Below are 21,807 nucleotides of genomic sequence, written 5' to 3'. Positions count from 1 at the left end.
ATTCTCCTTTGACTCCTGAGGGCAAAGCAACAAGCACTGTTTTGCACATGTAAAGCAGAACACTATAAATAGGAGATTGTGAAAATTTTGTCCTTTTTGTTTTAATTTTAAAGTAGCCCTACCAGCAATGTTGCTTCATGTTAACAAATGTTAATAAAATAGACTGGTGTCTTGTCCCTGTTGAACACTGCGTCACACATGATTTTTCCTGCACAGAGAAACACAGAGACCCTGCACTATATAAGATGTTAATGAAAATAGAAGAAAAAAAACGATGTTGCATTGAATTTTGAATTCATTACATCTTTACCTGATATTTTCAACAGAAACTCAACTGTGTATAAATTTATGGGGTGAGCTGTACTATGAAGCTTTTACTTAATGTGACACAATAGTTGAACTTGAAAAATTTGTGTTCTTTAGTTGAGGTGCATGCACTCTGTCACATGAAATATAAAGTATAGCGAAATTATGTGTTTGCTTGCTGGTGTGTTGCAGCTCTCCTGAGTGAAAGTGCTTCAGACCTCCAGCACACACACTTTGTTTTATTAAGGATCTTAATTAATTCAACACCATAAATCCAGATCCAGGCATCTGGGGGGGGCGATCGCGCGCTTTTGGCAGAGCTCCCAAGAGATGTGCGGGAGCATAACAGCCGGAGGCCTGAGAAGGTGAGTGACGTCATCATTTCCCAGGGGCGCGAGCGATCAAAGGAGAGCGGCACGTGATCGGGGACCGCGCCAATGAAGACGAACATCTGCGCATTTTTAAAACGATTGCAGTTCCAAATTTGAATAACGTAACGATGTCCTCGTTGTTTAAATAATACTGAATGTTGCAGTATTTTTTTGTGATTGTGTGTGGAAAGAGAAATGTGTTGGTATTGTGTATGTGAGGCTTTTGCGTTGATAGAACATTGATTGAATAATATAAATAGGTTTATGGTATGATATGATGCCCCTTTCTTCAAGATTTAAGCAGTGGCTAAAATAACTGAAAATGCAGTGTCATGTGCTGTTTGGACGTTGGTTTTCTTATCCTAGAGCAGAGGTTAAAAAACAAGTCGCTATTTGAAACTGCCTCAGAACGCTAACAGTTTGAAAGACGAGGCCACCAGTAATGGTGTCTAATGGTGCCATGAGTGAAAAGACGCGCTTTAAAAGCGTCGGGGCGGCAACGACTCCCCAACGGGCATGGGTGAGGCACACAGCTGAGCGGCTGCGATGTTCCTGAGCCGCCAGCAGATGTCGCTCCCCGAGCTGCTGCTGCTGTGGTCGAGCAGACGCGCCAGTGTCGCCGCCGCCGCGCATAGTTGGTACGGACCGGCAAGGACCCGTGCTTCTGCTCCGTTGCCAGTGTCGCTGCCGCCTTTGTAGACGCGCGCCGCAGTAATCCACACGCGCTTTCTTTTCTGCGGGCAGCTGTGATGCCGCTTACCCACCTATCCGCACTCCCAGCTCGCACATCCACCGGAAGACGTTTCTGCATCCGCGAGCTCGCAGAGCGTGCATGACTGCAAAAATCGCTTCGCTTTGAAATTCGGATAGTAAGCGAAGGGGAGTTGAGGAGAGAGCGCGCCCTTCCCTGGGATATTCGGTAAGTGCCATGTCATTCCCGTGCTTTCCTGATTCCCCCCTCCACTTGCACCAACGGTGCCCGGGCCGGCGGTGTTCGGTGAGGGTTTCGCGCGGCGCGCCTGTGTGGATCGGAATAGCGGAGAAAACGGCCGCTGCCTTTTTTTATTATTATTATTATTATTATTATTATTTATTTTTTAAATACTGTGACATGCAATGTTGCTTTTGCTGTGTTTTTGTGTCCTGGCACTGCAGTAACTGCGTGTGTGTGTGTGTGTGTGTGTGTGTGTGTGTTTAATGCTATGGAAAGCGCTCCGCTTCCAAGGCAAGGGCGCTGTTCACATATCTGGGCTGCATTGACGTTCATCCGCATCTTTAATCCTCATCCTCAATCATCCTCGCTCCTTATCCTCGCTTCTCATCCTCCGTCATCATCCTCGCTTCTCATCCTCCGTCATCATCCTCCTCCATTATCATGATCCTCCATCCCAGGCCACCACTGACCCACATTGTGATTTTGTGGCTTTTTGTCCACTTTGTGCCCAGATTGATGGTGGGGCATAAACTGATGATTCATGGTTCAGAAATTATTATAAGAAGAATATAGTGAAGGTTCCATTTCTCCATGTCTTCTCCTCTATCAGGCGGGTTTTATTCTGCTCCATTGTCGAAATGACCACTGTTGCATGTTTTAAAGGATGATACACAGCAGAAGACGATGTTTTGGCTGTGATACGCAGCCTGACAGATGTGTTCCATACATCTGTGACATATATTCCATTATATGGTGTCTAAATTCCATCTGTGTCTCTGTGTGCTCTGATGAACTGGAAAAGTATGAGGACAATAAGCCATATCTCTTAAAGGCACATGTTTTATTGTTTATACCTGGCTTATACATATTTGAGTGAATGTGTTATATGTGCATTTTTACATACAGGCTCAGGCTGGTGTTGAGAAGGAAGGCTGTTCACCTTTCTGTGCTGTTTATTCATACATAATTCCTCTGGGGGTGGTCTTTTCATCCAGATATTTGCAAGATCTCGTGCATATACAACACAAGCATGTGAATGCGCTCAGCAGCATAGTAGTGTGTTATCTGTATGGGTCGAAACCCTGCTGATGACCTACGTCTTGCAGTGTCGGCCGCCACTTATGAACAGCTCAAAATAAAGCGTAAAGTTATAAATAATATATAAGGTCTTCATATGTGGTTAAAAGCAAAAACAGGGACAGTGGGTGGTGCCCTGCTTAGGTCTGTCACCTTGTATTTTAAAGGGTCCCCACTTGTGCTGTGGTATTTTTAAGGAATTTACCCTGAACTGATGTAATGAGTACCTTGCTGTTCGAGTACCCTGCTTTTGGGAAAACATCAGGTAAATGTGATTATTTAATTTTGTAAGTCACTGTTTATAAAGGTATCAGCTAAATGAACATTACTTTTTATTTTTCAATTTTATTACTACTTGTAAGAAATGCTAAAAGTTGTGGAAGTGTATTTTTGAATGTTGAAGTACAGGATTAAATTTATACCCTGTTTCTCTTTGTTAGAGTGGATTAGATTGCTCACTGAAACGGGCTAGTGTGTGTTTGTGTCTGTGAACAATGGGCTATGTAATTATTACTCCCAATATAAAAATCTCTTGGAAGAATAACATCATACTGAAAATATGCAATGTTTTGCGCTCTCAGCACCTTTTGCAATGATGGTATCTTCGAAGAGCTTGTTAGGAGAATTGGACAACAGCATCTCCGACTGGATCACGTTTTCACACTTGCATAGTATCTCCTTTAGAATAAGGCAGAGGTTTTTGCCTTCACTTAGGTACTTTTTGTGTTCTGATCCCCATGTACAGTACTGTGAATCACTCCAGCCAGTTTGGCCTAGAAAATTTTAAGGCTATGGAAGTACTGTAATTTTCTTTTACTTGTCAAAAACAGGTATTTTTTATTACAACCTATTGCATTTTTTTCCCCATTTTAAAAGTATTGTTTAACTTCACAAATTTACTTATTTGCTAAATGCACATTGTATCTTGTTTTAACATTTTTTTTAAAATTCTGTCTCTTTGTATCTTTGTTTCGAGTTTTCACCTTTATACAGCAGGATATGTATTTCTGAACCTTTTATCTGCTTTATTTTGATTGCTTTTGTACTTGGAAAAAAAGCAACAGTCAATATGCTGTCATCCATGTTTGTGGTGCTTGAAATGTGGGTTGCACTTACCAGGTTATCACAATTTTTAGTTCTTTATCTCCTGTAGGAGTGTATAATGTAGGTTACTGACCCAGCCAGTGGATAGAAACTAGATGGAAAAAGTCTTTTGGCAGATGTGATAAGAATTGGCAGTATGCACAGACTAATTTGTCATCAGTTATTTCTTGTTTCTGGGTTAGGAATGACACTCAGACAAGTGGCATCATGCAGAGTGCTAGGAGTTAAAGCGAGTTTCACTTCCTAAGCAGATCGTGAAGAATGTACTCAATGTTAGCTGATATTTTAATACATATTTTTGTGCTTGCTAAAGTTATCTCCCAGCATGAAGAGCAATGGAGATGTGTCTAAGAAGAGGGCTAATCGTGAGGCATAAACTATGGCAGCACTGAGAAATTGGTGTGATGCAAGTTGTTCTAGCACTGGATATTATAAAAACTTGTGTGTTGGTATATGTTTGATTAAAGAAAGGAGAACACAACTTCCACAAATAAGAGTTCATAGTAATATATTGTACCTGTAATGGGGAGAAAAAAACTAAATATGATGAATGGTAACATATTAAGTAAAAATGAAAGCCAGGAGGCATGGTGGCACAGTGAGTAACACTACCACCTCACTACACCTGGGTAGTATTAAAGAACCTGGGTTTGATCCCTGTGCAGTCTGTGTGGTGTTTGCATGTTCTTCCCCCTTTTGCATGGGTTTCTTCCAAGGGCTCCAGTTTCTTCCCTGGAGGAATTAAGGCTCTTGTATCCTACTGCTTGATTGTGTTTTGCTGCCAAGTAATGTCTGCTTGTAAAAATGCAGGTAGGTTTTACTCTACAAAATTTTTTTTTTTTTTTTTTTGCAAATTAATTTTTAAACTGAATTTTAGCAAAGAAAATGGAATTTAATCTAAAGAAGTGTTTGTATCTTCAAAAATTTGTGACTCAAATAGTTGTAATGTCAGAAATGGGTTTGTATAATTTTAACAATGGCACAGCTGGTACTGTAGTGGTTAGCACTCTTGTTGTGGGACCCAAAGGTTGAAGGTTTGAATCACACCTCTAGCTGTAGTACCCTTAAGTAAGGTACTTGCCCTCAACTGCTCCAGTAAAATTTCCCAGTTATATAACTGGGTAAATTAGTGTAAGTCACTTTGGAGAAAAGCTTCAGCTAAACGAATAAATGTAAATGTACAGACTTTGGATGAGTGAGTTAATGACAGTGATGTAAGCATGGAACTAAATTTAGGTCCGCGTCTTTGATATCAGACTGCAGATAATTCTTTAACAACTTTTAATTTTATTCCATTTTTCAGAGTTTTTGTGTTTCTTGTGTATTTTATACATTTCTACATCCTATGTACTCTGAATACATACTGCACAAGGCTAATGTGTATTACGATTCGATGAGCAGTGAAAACAGTTTTTCTACAACTAAAATATCCATTAGCAAGCAAATATAGCAGCCATACCAGCATTACATTTTTGAGACGACTGCTAGTTTTTTTTCCATTTGATATTTGCCACTGTGAGAGCACAAAATTTTAATAAATGCCTTTGTATGATCAGCTTTGAGGACACATACTTCAGAAATATGACAAACCTTTTTCTGTCCCAGACAGAGAGACTACTGAAGGTCCTTGGAGCGTTTCTCTGCCTTGTATCGGCTGACATGCAAGTAATGATTATTGTATTATGTAATTGACATTTTGATACTATTACAGTACTCTAATCTTTCAAACTTTGAAAAGCAACATTGGATTTTGAGTCTGTTCCTCAAGAAAAAAATCTTTTGAATTTTGCTGTGGGATAGGCAGTTCAGAAAGTGTGTGTGTGTTTAAAGTAAAGGACTTGGAAAGCTGAAGTTTTCAAACTCCATTTTCCATTGCTGGTGCAGGACAGTAATTTTAATAGAAGTCATTTAAAAAAATTGAATTGACATGTTTGCAGGACAGCTTGTTGGGGGGACTGTTTTGTGGTATGTCTTGTGTCAATAAGTTGCCTACAGCTCCCCAAAGTTGCTCCCCAATGTATGAGGCAGTGCCAGATTTTCACCTTTATTCTTTAATGTGGTAAAGCACCTTTATACAGGTAGCACAGAGGGGCAAGTCTAAAGAGTCCAAATAAGCAACAAGGCACACCTTTTTATTTGGACATCATACAGAGCTCTGTTCCTCTTCTCTTTGTTTAGATATTCCTTACATCAGCAGTTTTTAAATATTTGCAGTTAATTAAATGCTTGCTGTGCCCATTAGGTGGATTATAAGTGGATTAATTAGCAGTTCAGTAACAAATCTGGAGTTGGAGACCAGGTAGGTTGAGAGACCTGCCACTGACCTGCTGCGGATGTTATCAGAAAGGGACACAGAAGAGCCAAGTAGTTTCTGGAACCGCTGAATGGGCACTCTGTCTGTGAGGTTACTTGGCGTTGCTAGTGTTTGTGGTTTCCAGATGGCTTCCACGCCCTGAATAGCAGTGCACTTTGTGGCTCTCTAATGGAAATCAAATAAAAATCATGAGGGAGACCTGTCTCTCACAGAAGCAGATGATGTAACATAATTTGCATTATTAATGCCAGTGGGCTTGGAACCTTGCAGCATTTGTCTCCAAAAAAAATTCAAATTCTCTCTTTCATTTCCTTACACAGATATAATTTATTGATGAAGTAAAACAGCAGAATTCTTCTATTATTGCCATAAAACCAGTGCTGAATTATTTACACTTGTTTTCTACATGAGGGTTGCAGTGGTGTGGCGGTATAGTGGGTTTGACCAGGTCCTGCTCTCCAGTAGGTCTGGGGTTTGAGTCCCACTTGGGGTGCTTTGTGACAGACTGGCATCCCATTCTGGGTGTGTACCCCCCCAGCCTTGTGCCCTGTATTGCCAGGTTAGGCTCTGGTTCACAGTGACCGTGTTTAGGACAAGTGGTTTCAGACTGTGTGTGTGTGTGTGTGTGTGTGTGTGTGTGTGTGTGTGTGTGTGTGTGTGTGTGTCTTCTATCCAGTGTGGAATAGCTAAATTATTCATTTGATTTCAACATTAAACTTTTTGTGATAACATATCAATGATGTGGCTGTGTTTTGTGTAATTCCATAAACATTGAATTATTGCAGAAAGACAGAACCTGTTACATTACCATGAGGAATTCTTATGTTAATTGGTATGAATGTGTGAACTGTTTGTAGTTCTGCCCAGATTTGGGCAGAACAACACAGAAGCCTATAAGCTGGAAATGTTGCTTATAGCTCCATTGCTCAGCATGTTCGCTCCACATGGTCCTGTGGCACCACTGGGACTAGCTGTGTGCACTGCCATGCTGGAACTAGCATTGCAGCTCTTTGGACTCGGTGTGGTGGATGATTTGCTAAACAGAGATATGGGTCAGCTGGGACTCAGAGTAGGCTGTCTCCTCTGTACTTGGCCGTTCTGGCCATCAGCGATGTCGTCTTTTCTGTGGGCCACATCCTGTGGAGAAGGGGAAAGGGAAAAGCGACAAGTGCTTAAAGAGAAGGCAGTCCCACAATACAGCAGCACCCTTGTTTTGACTGTTGACCTGGCCAAAGCAGAGAGCCTGTCTCCCGATAATATAAATACTCCCGTGCCTGCAAAGTAGCTGACATTGTGACATACGGTGCACATAGATGACAGAAGCAGGTTGCAGCCATGACCTACTTTTACCTAGCTTTCTGTCCTGTGTCCCCTCCTATAATGTCAGCACCTGTTGTGAAAACTATGTGGATATTGGAGTGATCACCCCCGCAAACTGTGATGGACTTCTGACAGCAAGTATGGAAATCGAGGACAATTCAGATGGTGCGTTTAAATATTCACTTTGCATGTGAATGGAGAGCCACAGGACTGCCGGCTCAGTGTTGTCATTCTTCCCTGTTTTTATTCTTCTACGTAAAGTTATTAAATACATACAGTACCTCTATCCATTTTTTTAAAATTAATGCTTGTTTTCAGATATGGGGATTAAATCAGCCTGTTGAATCAGTTACTTAAGTCAGTGTTTGAAAACGTGGGGTCGAAAAGAAATAGAAAAAACTAAATACAAGGATAAATTTTTGGTTTTGCTGGATTTCCACTTTTTTTTTTTTTTGTTCCCTCTTTCTCTCCGCTACATGGGTTAAGTGTGTGATGTACAGGACCAAAACCTGCATTACAAAATGGCCAGCAACTGATATCGCATCATAGAGGAACCTTTTTAAACACACATGCAGGGTTTAGAACCGTAAAACACAGCTGATTGAGAGCATTAGTAAAGTAACTTCATACCCTAATCCGAAGAAATTTACATTGCAATGCAAGCAACATTCCAATGACAAGTCCTCACTTTGTATTCCTCTAACTTAAACCGGCCTTTGCCTGCAACTTAATGTTCGACAAATTGATAGTCGGATGGATGACCAGCAGAACATATAGCAGTTACCTTATACAGTTATTTTCTGTATGACAGTACCTGAGGTAACTGGATGTTGGGATGACCAGACATATAGTGTGTAATGTTATTTTTGAAATGTTTTCCAGATTTTAAAGAAAAAAAAAAATCACTGTTTCAGTGTTTGACATGATTTACTTGCCAGACCACTTGGTGGTAGAACCTACCTGATGTATCGCTCTTTCTGACAATAGAACAGATTGTTTTCTGCAGTAAAATTGTTCTAAAACTGGGTTTCAAGTTAACATGATTACTTTGGCTGTTAATGCAATTACATTTTGTTGGATTTTAATATTGTCACATCCACGCCCACACCTCAACCAGCAGTACCTGGCTTCAATCGGAGCACTTGGCTACAAAAATCACCACTCAGCCACCTCCCAGTTCTGGAATATCACTTGAGACGAGTGTCTCCTCTGTGTTCTCAATCCTGCCTCGCCTCGCCTAGCCTTTCCTTTCCCAAATCCTTACTCATTGCTTCCCACTCCTGTTCCACGTCTTATTGATAGCGACCACTTGCATTGTCCCCCAACCTCGATTTCGAATCCTCGCATTTGTCCAGTTTGCTTATCTCCGACCACGAGAACAAGCCTAATCCCTTGGTTCTGATTAAATGATTATGCACTTGGGTCCAACCTCCTTCGTGTCCTCTGTTCTGCATGACAAATATGCTGCACTACTAAAGGGAAAACCAGTCTGTTCTTAACCGTGTTGATATCTTTGAGTTCTGTTTGTTTCCTTTTTTATATGAATTACTGTAATAATTTTATATTAACTAAATTGTCTATTTTTATATGGAGGATCCTTGTGATGAATTTTTTTTTTTTTGTTTACCAGATAAAAATAATCGAATCTGAATAGTCATAGTTTCATATTACTTCCGACAAAGACAATGGCAATTCATCACTCCTTATAGCTGCACTGATTCGATGAAAGGATAGCCATGCCTCATACTGATGTCTTCTATCATTTATTCAGACACTGTAAAAACTGCAAAAAAAACAGACATAAAAATATTCAAGCATACATCTTTCCCTCAGTTTAAATTCTCTCATATTAGTGTCCGTTAACATACTAGCACAACTACGTTGTTACAACGGAAATATAATTAACACGATAAATACACACAAAACAATCACATGTATTCGTATAAAGCAAATCAAGACATTATAACACAATATAAACTAAAGTGACAATTACCGTGTTTGCCCTTTGAACCTTATGCAGAAAATGTCCTTTGAGGAGTTTTGTTTCGCTGCTGCACGTCTTTCCTCTGCATCCATAACACCTTACCTACAATTCAGTATTCCCTCTCTCAATTAAACTCAGATCATGTGACCCATTAAACTCTGCATTTAACAACCAATTTTTAAAGTTACATTCTTAATATCACAGTATTTACTACATTTTAATAATTTGAAAAACTAACGAAATTTGAATGAAAGGAATTTATAACAAAAATGAACCAAACTCTCAATATGAAACCTGTCTTTGAGACACACTTCCACCAAATTTCTACGATTTATCATAACCTTTATGCAATGTTGAATAAATCTAGTAATTTCTTAAACTGAACTTCAGAACTAAATAACTATTCACCTGCAATCTCTTGAGTCAAATACTTAAATTCTTGCCACTGATAGGCATTAGAGGTTATTTCTATCAAACCCACATTTTAGTTGCTCTCTAATACAACTAATTTACGAATCGGATGTTCAAGAATGGAATGATTGAGTTGTTGACCCTCTTCTCATAGCTTCCTATTTACTATTTGTATTCTGGCTTTTCTGACTAACCCATCTTCACTGACATCAAGCACTCTTCCAAGTCTCCATTCATTACGAGGAACTCCTTCCTCTTGAACAATGACAACGTCACCAATCCTTACATTTCGTCTTTGAGAGTACCATCGTTGTCTGATGGTGAGGTTTGCAAGATATTCCTTTCTCCATCTACTCCAGAATTGCTCTGTCAGATTTTGTACTCTGTGCCACCTTTTCTTAGCATACAGATCTTCTGCCACAAATATTCCTGGTGGAGGCAGTGGAACAGAGGCCTTCATACCATACCGTCTTCCTCCGCTATCCGGGGCCGGGTCTCGGGGGCAGCAGTCCGAGCAGTGTCCTCCAGACTTCCCTCTCCCCGCACACCTCCTCCAGTTCCCCTGGGGAAACCCCAAGGCGTTCCCAGGCCAGCCGGAAGACAGTCTCTCCAACGTGTCCTGGGTCTGCCCCGAGGCCTCCTCCCAGTGGGACATGCCTGGAACACTTCACCAGGGAGGCGTCCAGGAGGCATCCGGAACAGGTGCCCGAGCCACCTTAACTGGCTCCTCTCGATGCGGAGGAGCAGCGGCTCTACTCCGAGCTCCTCCCGGGTGACTGAGCTCCTCACCCTACCCCTAAGGGTGCGCCCAGCCACTCTGCGGAGGAAACTCGTTTCTGCCGCTTGTATCTGCGATCTCATTCTTTCGGTCATGATCCAAAGCTCATGACCATAGGTGAGGGTAGGAACGTAGATCGACCGGCAAATTGAGAGCTTCGCCTTACGACTCAGCTCCATCTTCACCGCAACAGACCGGTACAATGACCACATTACTGCGGACGCCGCACCGATCCGTCCGTCTGTCAACCTGCCGCTCTATTTTTTTTTTCCCCTCACTCATGAACAAGACCCCAAGATACTTAAACTCCTCCACTTGAGGGAGTGGCTCCCCCCTATCCCAAAGGGGGCAATCCACCTTTTTCCGACTGAGGACCATGGCCTCGGATTTGGAGGTGCTGATTCTCATCCCCGCCGCTTCGCACTCGGCTGCAAACCCCCCCCAGTGCACGCTGCAAGTCTTGACTTGATGAAGCCAACAGGACCACATCGTCTGCAAAGAGCAGAGACGAGATCCTGCAGCCACCAAAACAGACACCCTCCGTTCCCTGGCTGCGCCTAGAAATTCTGTCCATGAAGATAATGAACAGAATCGGTGACAAAGGGCAGCCCTGGCGAAGTCCAACATGCACCGGGAACAGGTCTGACTTACTGCCGGCAATGCGAACCAAGCTCCTGCTCTGTTCATACAGGGAACGAACAGCCCGTAGCAGCAAGCCCCGAACCCCATAATCCCGAAGCACCTCCCACAGGATGCCACGAGGGACACGGTCGAATGCCTTCTCCAGGTCCACAAAACACATATGGACTGGTTGGGCAAACTCCCACGAACCCTCCAGCACCCTAGTGAGGGTATAGAGCTGGTCCAGTGTTCCACGGCCAGGGCGAAAACCGCATTGCTCCTCCTGAATCCGAGGTTCGACTATCGGTCGGATTCTCCTTTCCAGTCCCCTGGCATAGACTTTCCCAGGGAGGCTAAGGAGTGTGATCCCCCTGTAGTTGGAACACAATCTCCGGTCCCCTTTCTTAAAAAGAGGGACCACCACCCCCGTCTGCCAGTCCAGAGGCACGGTTCCCGAGCTCCATGCGGTGCTGCAGAGGCGTGTCAGCCAAGACAGCCCCACAACATCCAGAGACTTGAGAAACTCGGGGCGGATCTCATCCACCCCCGGAGCCTTGCCACCGAGGAGTTTTTTGACTACCTCAGCAACTTCAGCCAGGGTAATGGACGAGTCCCCCTCCGAGTCCCCAGCCTCAGCTTCCTCTATGGAAGGCGTGTCGGAGGGATTGAGGAGATCCTCAAAGTACTCCTTCCACCGCCCGAGGACATCCTCAGCTGAGGTCAGCAACGCACCACTTCCACTGTAAACAGTGTTTGTGGAACACCGCTTCCCCCTTCTGAGTTGCCGGACGGTTTGCCAGAATCTCTTTGAGGCCAACCAAAAGTCTTCCTCCATGGCCTCACCGAACTCCTCCCAAGCCCGAGTTTTTGCCGCGGCAACTGCCAGAGCCGTGTTCTATTTGGCCCGTCGGTACCCGTCAGCTGCTTCAGGAGTCCCATGAGCCAGCCAGGCCCGATAGAACTCCTTCTTCAGCTTGACGGCATCCCTTACTTCCGGTGTCCACCACCGTGTTCGGGGATTGCCGCCGCGACAGGCGCCGGAGACCTTATGGCCACAGCTCCAAACCGCCGCCCCGACAATGGAGGTGTGGAACATAGTCCATTCGGACTAATTATCCCCCACCTCCCTCGGGACCTGGTTAAAGCTCTGTCGGAGGTGGGAGTTGAAGACCTCTCTGACAGAGGCCTCCGCCAAACGTTCCCAACAGACCCTCACTATGCGTTTGGGCCTGCCAGGTCTGTCCAGCTTTTTCCCCCACCATCGAATCCAACTCACCACCAGGTGGTGATCAGTTGACAGCTCAGCCCCTCTCTTTGCCCGAGTGTCCAAGACATATGGCCGAAGGTCAGAAGAAACGACTACAAAGTCGATCATTGACCTCCGACCTAGGGTGTCTTGGTGCCAAGTGCACTGATGGACACCCTTATGCATGAACATGGTGTTCGTTATGGATAAACCGCGACTAGCACAGAAATCCAATAACAACTCACCGCTCGGGTTCAGATCAGGGAGGCCGTTCCTCCCAATCACGCCCCTCCAGGTATCACTGTCGCTGCCCACGTGGGCGTTAAAGTCCCCCAGTAGAACGACAGAGTCCCCAGTGGGAGCGCTTTCCAGCACGCCCCCCAGGGACTCCAAAAAGGCCGGGTACTCTACACTGCCGCTAGGCGCATAAGCACAAACGACAGTGAGAGACCGTTCCCTGACCCGAAGGCGTAGGGAGATGACTCTCTCATTCACCAGGGTAGACTCCAACACATGGCGGTTAAACTGGGGGGCTATTAATAAGCCCACACCAGCCCGCCCGCCGCCTCTCACCCTGGGCAACACCAGAATAGTGGAGAGTCCACCCTTCTTCGAGTAGAGTGGTTCCAGAACCCAAGCTGTGAGTGGAAGTGAGCCCGAATATATCTAGACGGTATCTCTCAACCTCCCGCACTAGCTCAGGCTCCTTCCCCGCCAGTGAGGTGACATTCCAAGTCCCAAAAACCAGAGTTGGCGCCCGAGGTTTGGGTCGGCCGGGCACTCAGCCCCGACCACCACCCACATCACAATGGACCGGCCCCTTACGGTCTCTCCGGCAGGTGGTGAGCCCACCGAAGAGCGGCTCCACGTCATGGCTTCGGGCTGAGCCCGGCCAGGCCCCGTGGGCATAGACCTGGCCACCAGGAGCTTCCATGCGAGCCCCCCCCCCCCGGCCTGGCTCCAGGGTGGGGCCCCGGTGACCCCATACCGGGCAGGGTAAACGAAAGCCTTGGTTTTATTTCCTTCATAAGGGGCTTTTGAATCGCACTTTGTCTCATCTGTCATCCAGGACCTGTTTGCCATGGGAGACCCTACCAGGGGCATATAGCCCCAGGCAGCATAGCTCCTGGAGTCATTCAGGCACTCAAACCCCTCCACCACGGTAAGTTGGCGGTTCACAGAGGGGCAGAGGCCTTCAATGGTGAGTAAATGGTTTGGTGTAAGTGGCTGTAGGCTTTTGGGACCATTGATGGTATTAGTAGTGAGTGGGCGGCTATTTATAATTGACATGGCTTCTTAAAGGAATGTTCTCAAAAGAAGCATCATCTAATCTTCCAGCACTTTATGAAAGGACCCACTTTAGGACGTTCCTAACGGTTCTGATCTGCCGCTTCCAAACACCTCCCGTGTGGCTGGCATCAGGTACGTTAATAGTAAAGTCATATTGTTTTTGAGCTAAGTAAGCAGTCAACCTGTCCTTGTCCACTTCCTTTAAAGTCTTGGTCTCTCTCACAGCTCCACGGATAGCTATAAAACACAGTAAGGCATTTATGAAGGCATCAGTTGTTAGATCTTCCAACATCTCAATGTGGATTGCCTTTGAGGAGAGATAGGTGAATATCAGACCATATCTCTTATGCTCCTTGCGACCTTGTTTAGAGTGAAACAGTCCAAAACAATCCATTCCACAGTACGAGAATGGTGGAGAGGGGTCAACACGATTGACGGGCAGAGCCGCCGCCTTTTGTGTTTTCATTAGCCTATGAGCTCTCTTGCATTTTACACATTATTTAATGTAGTTTGCTGCAACTTTGCTGCCACCAACAGTCCAGTAACCATTTGCTCTCAGTTCGTTGAGGGTTTGTCCTCTGCCTTGGTGCTGTGTTCTTTCATGACAGTAATCTAGAATTAGACACGTGACCATTTCATCTCTCGGTAGAAATACTGGATGCTTCAAGTCAAGAGGTAAAAAAGCTCTTCTCAATCCCCCTCCCACCCTGAGAACACCATCTTGTAACACAGGGTCAAGTTGGAACAATTGATGACTATGTGGCAGTCGACCATGACTCAATATTCGAATTTCCTCTTTGAAAAAGCATCCTTTTGTGCCAATTTTACAAGCATGATACTGGCCTCTTTCCTGTGTTCGACATTTATGGGTTTTCTTCCTTTGCCCCTTTTTGCTAGTTGCTGGATACGAGCAGTGACATTCAGTGCTGTGTGCTATTTTGAGAATCGATTAATTCTCTCCAAAAAATTTTTCCTCCTCTATTACCTTTATTTGCAGTAGTTGTGTTATTTTGACTTCAGGATCTCCCACCAGAAACGCCGCAGTAAACTTTGGCATTATAGTCTCTTTCCCATAGAAACTTCGGTCCGGTAAGCCAATTTGAACTAATCAACGCTGATGTCTTGAGACCTCTTGAAGCCTGATCTGCTGGGTTTTGATCACTGTCGATGTATTGCCACTGTGCAGGGTCTGTTGCTTCTCTGATTCTTTGGACTGGTTTCCTACAAAAACATGGAACCTACGAGCTTCATTGTTAATGTAACCCAAGACTATTTAAGAATCTGTCCAAAAATACTTATGGTCGATTTTGAGCTCCAACTCCTCTTTTAACCTACTACTGACTGCTGAGGAAATCAGTGCAGCTGATAACTCAAGTCTAGGTATAGTTACAACTATTGTGGGTGCAACCCTTGCTTTGCTCATGACTAAAGAGCAGTGCACTTTGTCTTCACTAAGCACTCGGATATATGAGCATTGACCATACCCATGGCTACTCGCATCTGGAAAATGTTGGAGTTCAATTCTCTGGACCTTTCCTTGGTTTTCAGGAGCAAAACATCTTGGAATGTGAAGTTCTTGCAGACTCTTTAGATCACATAGCCAGCTCTCCCATCGTGGTTTTAATTCTCTAGGCAATGGTTCATCCCATTCAGTGCCCTTTTGGCACATCTCCTGCAGTACTTTCTTTCCCAGTAGGAGGAAGGGAGCCAGAAAGCCTAGTGGGTCAAACAGAGGCTATAGTTGAGAGGATTCCTCGCTGTGTTGCTGGTTTCTCCTCCAGGATGACTTTAAAGGAGAAGGTATCACTGTTAACACCCCACTTTACTCCTAACACGGTCTGGACTATGAGTTCGTTATTAAGGAGGTCCACATCCTGGACTCTACTAGCTCGCTCACTGTCAGGAATTGACTCCAGGACTTTTCTGTTGTTGGAGATGAACTTGTAGTGATGCAATCTCGCTTTTGCGCACACATTTTGCGCCTCCCTCATTAATTTAATGGCTTTGTCTACAGATTCTACACTAATGAGGCCATCATCAACATAGAAATTCTTTTTGATAAAGTTGGCTGCTGCAGGATACTCCTTTTCATTTTTGCTTGCTAGATATTTCTTTCTGTAATTCGCGCAGCCGGGAGAGATGCTGCTCCGAATAGATGGACCTTCATGCGATATTCTTTTGGCTCTGAGTTTGTATCTCTATTTTTTCCCACCACAGAAATCTTAAGTAATTTCTATGCTCTTGGCTTACATGAAACCTGTGAAACATCTTCTCTACGTCACAGATAACTGCAATTGGGTGTTTATGAAACCTACGGAGCACTCCTATCAGCCCATTTGTGAGATCAGGTCCAGTTAATAAGTGATCATTCAGAGCCGTGCCATCGTACTTGGCAGAACAGTCGAACATAACTCTAACTTTTTTCTGGCTTTCTTGGGTGATAAACCTCTTGGTGAGGGATATACCACACTTCTCCTTCCTTAAGCTGATGTTCAGCTCTTTCTGCATCACCATTCTTGAAGACACCTTCTATAAATTTTAACATAGTCATCTTTGAATTTGGGATTCTTCTCCAGTCTCCTTTCAGGCGCTTGAGGTGCACCAGAGCCAGCCTCTTATTTTCTGGCAGTTAGGGAGGGGCATCTCCAGGAACCCATCTGCATTCTGGTGTACCCTTTCATTCAGAAATTGCATGAACTGTATATCATCCTGTGATATGTTCTTTTCCCTTGGGTTTGTATCTCTGAAATCGGATTCAAGGGTTCTAATGACAGCAGCTGGTATCAACTGTGGAAGTTCCTCGACGGATACACGATGGCACAGACCTATTACTTATGTTGACTTTGCAACCCTTGACGTGCTGCCAACAATGCTCCAACCCAGGTCCGTCTTGACGGCATACAGCTCATCACCTCCTGTGATGACTTGTCGTGGTGCCAGTGCTCTCGAGCAATCATAACCTATCAGGAGTCCAACCTTTCAGTCCATCAGCTTTGGTATTTCTTGTGCTATTCCATTCAAATGTTTTCACCTTCTGGCTGTTTCAGGGGTAGGAATGTGGGAACGTTCAAGTGGAATGAAATCTCTGGTATAGGCAGACGGCAGGTTAACAAGACTTTGAGATGAAGTAAGTAAGTAAGTCGAGCTTTATTGTCATTCCACTACATGTGTGGACATACAGTGGGACGAAATGTCGTGTCTCGCAGGACCATGGTGCTGTGTAAATAAGCATAAGTATAAACATACAACACTAGACATAAGGACAGCTTTTAGACCTACATAACTAATTTACTAAGTCGGTAATCTGAAATTAGTGCAAATATACATATACTATAAACAGTTAACTATACAAGTACTTTCATAATAACTGTACATGATATTGTGCAATAGAGGTATTTAAGAAGGAATAGTGCAGTATGATTTGTAGTGCATTCACAAGTAAACATTTGTGTTATCTTATTAAGTCCTTGTAACATTGGGGGTTTTATAAGAAAGTGTCTGGTGCATATAGAGAAAAAAGTGTTTCTACAGTTGGTTTGCATATGGAAAGGAAAAGAGTGTGTTTCCACAGGAGGTTTCCAACAGTTTACATGTGGTGCGTGTGGTGTGGTGGGTTGGGGTGGGGAGTGGTTCTTGGTTCAGGAGCTAAGGTTGTGGATGAGGTTTCAGAGGGTGGCAAGGTGATTGCAATTGAGGGCTCTCACAGCCTGGGGGAAAAAGCTGTTGAGCAGTCTGGCAGAGCGGGCTCTGATGCTCCGATACCGTCTTCCTGATGGTAAGAGCTGGAAGAGACTGTGAGAGGGATGAGTGGGGTCTTTCACGATACTGGTGGCTTTACTGGAGCATCGTGCAAGGAAAATGTCCAGAATGGAGGGGAGAGGGGCACCGATGATCTTTGCAGCTGTGTTCACTGTCCGCTGTAGGGTCTTGCGGTCTGCTTCACTACAGTTCCCGTACCAGACAGTGATGCAGCTGGTTAGCACACTCTCAATTGTTCCCCTATAGAATGTGATGAGGATGGGAGGAGGGAGACTTGCTCTTTTAAGTCGGCGCAGGAAGTGGAGCCGCTGTTGCGCCTTCTTGGAGAGTGATGTAGTGTTGGTGGTCCAGGTGAGGTCTTCTGTAATGTGTACCCCCAGGAATTTAGTGAATGATGAAATAATGAAAACCCTCTAAGTCCACTAACTCACTCTGAACAATAGAATCTCTTCCCATCATTGTGGTGAGCTTAATTTGACCAGCGCTAAGACTGCCCCTATTTGTTCACAAACCTCTTGGTGAACAAAAGTGTTGCTGCTCTGTGTATCTAATAAGGCATACACTAAACTCTCTGTTTCAGGAGTGGTGAGTGAAGAAATCCATACTGGCACTATCATAGATGTGCTCCCACTGTCACCTTTGTCTACATAACAAGAAAGGGAATGTGTTTTCTTCCGCTTGCTTAGCATGAGATGGATCTGCTGCTGCAGAAGTACGGTCTTCCTGAAGTAGTGTTGGATGTCACTTCTTACATACTCCACAAGTAGCTTTACTCTTACAGTCCTTTGAGTGGTGCACTTTCTTAAGGCAGCCAAATCACAGGTTATTGTCCAATGTGAACTTTCTTCTGTTACCAGGCTTACCAGGCTTATTGGCAAACTTCTGACATTTGTGGATAGTGGCTTTCTCCACAGCACATACGTGTGACTGGGTTTGGACATGAAGATGAAGTGTTCACTTTCTTGGATCCATTTGAATCTTTCCAGCTGTTCTCCACAACTCTATATGGTTCCCTCTCTGAGCTTGATTTATCTGATGCTTTCACATTTGTGATGAACGCATTAGCCCTTTGGCACTTCACATCTCTTGAAGGCCTTTCTTCAGTAGACTTTCAGGCATGCAAGGATGTTACAGAATTGTAGGCTACTTCTGCTTCTTCTGCCATAAATTCAGCAAACTCTTTGAAATTAGGGTATTCCCCTGCTTGTCTCAACTGCTCTGTGACATGACGGCTCCAGCTAGAGGTCACCCAATCAGGGAGTTTTTGTAACATCTTTTGACTCTTTACAGTCATTTAACACCTGAAGCCCTTTGATGTATGGCATAGCATTGCTACAGACTGTCAAAAAAATGCCTGAATTGCCTCAATTTAGCTGGCTCTCTTGAGCTAATCTTTGGCCAGTTATTCAATTTTTCTCTAATGCATGCTGAATTATAAAGGGGTGACCATACCTACAGTTCAAAGCTTCCCATGCTTGGTCATGGGCTTTATTTCCTTTCTGTAGAAGCTTGCTTCTAATACAGATCGTGCCTCACCACTGATCTACTTTTGTAAGTAGAACAACCTGTCGGCTGGATTTGTGCATCGTCGTTCTATCAATGCCTTGAAACTTGCACTCCACTCTAAGAACTTAAGTGGGTCTCCTGAGAAGACTGAAGGCTCAGTTGCAGGAAGTCTGACATGAGCTAATGTATCTTGTAAGGCTTGTACTAGCGATGCTTCATAGTTATTGTTCTTGCATGCTTGTTCCTCTTTAATTTCTTTATACGGTGCTGGAGGACGATTGGCCACTTCACTGTGTGCTATTTTGCTTTCATCTCCAGACTCATCTGAGTCAGTTTCAGAGTATACTTTAAGCTTTGCTGCCATTACTTGAAGATCCCTCTGATTCTCCAGTCTTTTAAGCTCTTGTCTTTGTGCAGCAATAGCATCCTCTATTTCTATTTCGGCCTGCTTTGCAGCCAGCTGTCCGGCACACTCTACCCTCTTTGCTGTTAAGGAGTTCATCGGAACAGAAATGTATGAGTGGTGACTGCGAATGGTAGATTTAGAGATTGTAGTCTCAAATATTGACTGAGCATAATCTTTGTCAAGCACCATGTAAAGTCTTGCATTTTCTGCCTTAGCATCAAATTCCTCCAGTCCCACTTCACTCATATGTACTTTCATTAGTCCCATTAAATCTGCTGTTACAGTTGTGCAGGAATCTATTCTTCTAATATCATTAGAGGATGCCGCTTGAGTCTGTATGCTTTCATACACTTCTCTCACTTGAGTCTCCAACCCTTCAACAGCATCCATCATATCAGCTAAGTCTTGGTCGGAGCACTCGGTCTTAAATTTGTTGAGTGTAACTCTAACTTGTTCATTCCAGCTACCATACAGTTTCATGAGTTTGCCCTCCCTCTGAGAAGCTTCTTGTTGCTTGAGCTCCAGCATTTTGGGGATTAATTTTCTCTCTCTGGAAGATTTCCTGGATTCAACTCTCCTTGATGTGGCAGAGGTGGACTTTTCTATTCTAGCATGTATATCACTTAGGAGTGACTCTAATCTTTCCCTTTCAGCATCATCAGTTAGCAATTTTAGTTGTTCAGTTAACCTAGTCAATTCTGCTTGGAAAGACTCACTTTGTTCTCTGGGTTCACCACTTTGTGATTTTTCTCCCTGAACTGACATTGTATATATTTGCAAAAAATGCTGTATCTTTCAAGTTATTGTCAAATAGGCATATAAGCTTCTGCAACTTTTTAATTGTCAGTGCAATCCCAGAACTAGTATTTTAGTAATTATTTACTCAAACTCCTTAATGTACTCCTTTGATTATGCAATTAAATTCTCAGATAAAACATTAGAGCTGTTTATAACAATACCTTCTATATACAGAACTTGTATATTTCTTGTTTCTATATACATTGATTTAATATTCTATTTACCAAACCCCCTTCTGATGTTTTTTGTTCAAGTATTTTCAACTGTCCTTAAAGTTGTAAAAGTAGCACAGTCAAACCTGATGACACCTGCTGAACCGCACTCTTCTGCCGTGCTTTGTAAATCAGCAAGCCTCTTCTCTAACGTCTTCTCCAGCCGCTAGTCGCCCAGTGATCGTGCTTCCTCTTCTCTTTTCTTCGGACAGGTGCTGTTCCTCAACTCTAGCCGATGACTGTGTTGGCGTTTTACTCAACGTGTAAACAAGATGTTTTTGGAGCATGTAGGCATCACGTTTTCACTATAGCTGCACTGGTTCAGTGAAAGGATAGCCACGCCTCATAGTGATGTCTTCTACCATTTTTTCAGACACCGTGTGTGAAAACTACAAAAAAAACAAAGACATAAAAATATTCAAGCATACATCTTTCCCTCAGTTTAAATTCTCTCATATTAGTGTCCGTTAACATGATAAATACACACAAAACAATCACATTTGTTCATATAAAGCAAATCAACAGACATTATAACACAATATAAACTAAAGTGACAGTTACAGTGTTTGCCCTTTTGAACCTTATGCAGAAAATGTCATTTCAGGAGTTGTTTTGCTGCTGGACGTCCTTTCTCTGCATCCATAACACCTTACCCACAATTCAACATTCCCTCTCTCTCAATTAAACTCAGATCACGTGACCCGTTAAACTCTGCATTTAACAACCCATTTTTAAAGAGTTACATTCTTAATATCACACAGTATTTATTACATTTTAATAATTTGAAAAACTAACCAAACTCGAATGAAAGGAATTTATAACAAAAAATGAACCAAACTCTCAATATGAAACCTGTCTTTGAGACAGTTACATTCCTGAGAACTGTTATTTGCTATCCTTGGTTTATAATTGTAATTTTTTAAAAAAAATATTTCTGTGCTGTTGTCTCTGCATATAACAATGACCAAGTGTTTCTGTGTATATTTAAAAACAAGCTGCAAAATATCCATCTTGTTCACTATAGAAGATACTTAAATCAGATGCACATCATCACAGTGTACTGTACATACCAGGCACATTCTTTTTTCTGTGGTTAGAGATGCAAAACATATGCAAAACTCACCACATGATCTTTGCTGTAGTTGCATTCCAAGATGACATGTGCCCTCCATATGGTTTCTTATTTGTATCACCCAGCTAAGCTCATGTTCTGCATACCCTTCCTAGTACAACAAATAGAACTCATTTCTCTGCACTGGCTTCCTATAGCTGCCCAAATTAAATTCAAAACCCTGGCTACTGTGTACAAATGCATCAATTGAACTGCTCCCAGCTATTTACAAGACTTAATCAACCGCTACACCCCAGCC

The 21,807-nt window shown here is 43.4% G+C and overlaps 1 protein-coding gene across 1 annotated transcript in view; it reads left to right on the top strand.

Moving 5' to 3' along the window:
- The first annotated feature begins 1,174 nt into the window (after positions 1 to 1,174).
- Positions 1,175 to 21,807, top strand: part of LOC108933734 (catenin delta-2-like) — a 340,497-nt gene continuing 319,864 nt past the window's right edge. Inside the window, exon 1 of the mRNA XM_029259061.1 lies at positions 1,175 to 1,596. The gene's annotated coding sequence lies outside the window, so the exon portion shown is untranslated. The remainder of the gene's footprint in view (positions 1,597 to 21,807) is intronic.

This window comes from Scleropages formosus, chromosome 16, assembly GCF_900964775.1.
Source record: "Scleropages formosus chromosome 16, fSclFor1.1, whole genome shotgun sequence".
Classification (NCBI taxonomy): Eukaryota; Metazoa; Chordata; class Actinopteri; order Osteoglossiformes; family Osteoglossidae; genus Scleropages; species Scleropages formosus.
The sequence above is the reverse complement of the archived record's forward strand: the minus strand, read 5'-3'. Positions and strand labels throughout refer to the sequence as shown.